General features: G+C 65.7%; 1 non-coding gene across 1 annotated transcript; it reads left to right on the forward strand.

Annotated features, from left to right (window-relative positions):
* Positions 1-1,276: 1,276 nt before the first annotated feature.
* LOC140474533 (5.8S ribosomal RNA) lies at positions 1,277-1,430 on the forward strand. Its single transcript, XR_011959190.1, has one exon. It is a non-coding gene; the product is annotated as a 5.8S ribosomal RNA (ribosomal RNA).
* The last annotated feature ends 1,070 nt before the right edge of the window (positions 1,431-2,500 follow it).

Below are 2,500 nucleotides of genomic sequence, written 5' to 3' on the forward strand. Positions count from 1 at the left end.
TGCAGCCGTGGTCACCGCCAAATCCCCACAACTCGAGCAAGTGAAAAAAAAAGTAACAAATAAGAAAGGATCGTCGGCTTGGGGGTACGCCCGTTTCCGTTTCAACTTGTCTCGCGAGGGTGGTTTCGGGGCCAGCAGGAGAGCTCGTCGGGGTAGCAGGCCCTGCAGCCGTGGTCACCGCCAAACCCCCCACAACTGTTGGGCGCCTACCTGCGCGGGGCAGGAGGACACTTTCCGATTTCAAATCTCCGTTTGCCGAGTCCACCCCGAACGCACGCGGGCGGGCGGGTTCGCATCACCCTTCGTCACAAGGGGCGAAGCCCGTTCCACCGTCTCGTCAGTAGTGCCGACCGGTCTGTGATCGACGAGGGGAGCCACACCAGGTCCGGCCCTGCTGCTTGGCGGCACCGCGTCGTCGGGAGCTCGCGACAGACGGAGGGTTTCGGTGTACTCTCCAGCCACGGGAAACGAAGCCGGTGATGCAGGCGCCGGTCTTTCGCTCCCAAATCGGCTGGGTTTACATCGTTGCTATCTAGTCACGCTCCCTTCAAACCCGACGGGGTACCTATTCCCCTCACCCGTCTGTGCGTATACAGCCTCTTTGCACTTGCGGGATGGGGGTGGTGGTTTAAAGACTCTCGAGTTGCCGCCCGTCGGTCTCCGAGCTCCGTGCAGTAGTGATCCCCAGCGAACTGCCAGCAGGGCGAACGAGCGATCCCGCTCTCGGTCGGGGCGCCTGGCGTCGATCGGTGGTCGGTGGCTTGCGGGCAAGCTGCGCTGTGAGTGTGGGAACGAGTATGACGAGCCGTTGCCGCGACTCCCAGTCCACCTCGGCGGTGGCTGGGCCGGGCGGGCGTCTGCTCGGGCGAGTGCCGCCCCCGCCTCCTCGCAGGAAGTCCGCTCGCCGACACGCCGCCACGTGCACGCGTCAGTGACGCTGCCGAACCGATGGCCGGTGCCCGTTCCCGCCTCTGCTTTTCCTAGGGCAAAGCTGCTGCACGCCTCGTGATACTAGGCGGGCGACATGGTGGCGGTGATCCTGCCTCCGTCGCTGCGGTGCGTTGGGGCACGCATCGCCTCTTGGGCGCCCTGTCCTCCTCCCCCCAATAGACGTATGTTTCTGCGGGCCGCACCAGGATGGTGCTCCCCATCGCTTCACGCCACCCTGCTCCGCCCGCACGCCGGCGTGCAGGTGGCTGTAGCTCAAGGTGGGGAGCGTATGTGCGGTCCGGGTCGCTTTCCTCTGGCGAGGGAGAGACCTAAAACAAACTCAGACAACTCTTGACGGTGGATCACTCGGCTCGTGCGTCGATGACGAACGCAGCTAGCTGCGAGAATTAATGTGAATTGCAGGACACATTGATCATCGACACTTTGAACGCACTTTGCGGCCCCGGGTTCTTCCCGGGGCCACGCCTGTCTGAGGGTCGTTTGGCAATCAATCGCACTCGCCTTGGCTGGCGAGAGCGCGGCTGGGGTGTCGCAGAGGACCCGTCCTCTTTGTCCCCCTAAGTTCAGACTCCGGAGCCCTCCGGCGTCGGAGCGCTTGGCCTTTCCCCCCCACCCTGCACATTCCGTTCGTCAGGCTCGACGCCATCCCCCCGCCGGGGAGCGCGGCCTGGCGTCCGTCTGTGTCGTGGCAGTGGGGCCAGCACGGCTGTCACCGGTCCCAGAATGGCTGTCGGTGGTTCACACTGTGTGTGTGTGCCAACCCTCCTGGTCTCTGGGACACGGAGCTGCCACGAAGTGTTGAGCCTCCAGTGGGGGGTCTGCCTAAGCTCTGCACGTCCGCATTGGGTCCGTCTCTCGGTTGGCTGGCAGTGGAAAGAGTGAAGGGAGCCGCGGAGGTCCGGTGCTGGTGCGCCGCCGGCCTGACCGTGGAGCTCGCCGGTTTGACACGCTGACCCGACTCGATGGTTGATCGATTGAGAGTGCTGGGAGCTGCAGGCCGCCCGCTGCTGCAGCCGCCCGTCTCGTGGTTCGTCCTCGGCCTTAAGTGGCCGGCGGGGCGTCTGATCCTGTCTCCCCTGCTGGCGCCGAGTGCCTGGCCGAGGGAGGAGGTTTTCGTCGAACGCTGTGACTTGGACGGTCGCACGCGCGTGGATCGCTGGCTCTTGGCTCTCCCGTTCAGTCCGCACGTTTTCCGCTCCGTCCTGCCACCGGTCTCGGGAGGTACGGAGGGGTTGGCGGGCGTGGTGTGTGCTCCGTCACCGTGCAGGCACACCTACCACGCCGTCGGCCGACCCCCGCACGGTCCTCCTGGCCATCGGGAGGACGGCGGAACGTCGGGCTGTCGGGGGCCAAGTCGCCAGAAGGCCACCGCTGTGTCTTCCGTACCCTGTCACCGTCGGCGTGCCTTCCTCAACTCGTCCGGCTCGGGGCCGCTGGGTTCAGGAGCGGCGTCGCCCGCCGGCCCCACTGAAGGCCGTGCCGTTCCGCGGCTGGCGATCGATGTGCGTGGCGTGCCTGCGCGACCGTTCGCCACTTGAGCCTCGGCACT

The sequence above is a fragment of the Chiloscyllium punctatum genome, unplaced genomic scaffold (assembly GCF_047496795.1).
Source record: "Chiloscyllium punctatum isolate Juve2018m unplaced genomic scaffold, sChiPun1.3 scaffold_1050, whole genome shotgun sequence".
Classification (NCBI taxonomy): Eukaryota; Metazoa; Chordata; class Chondrichthyes; order Orectolobiformes; family Hemiscylliidae; genus Chiloscyllium; species Chiloscyllium punctatum.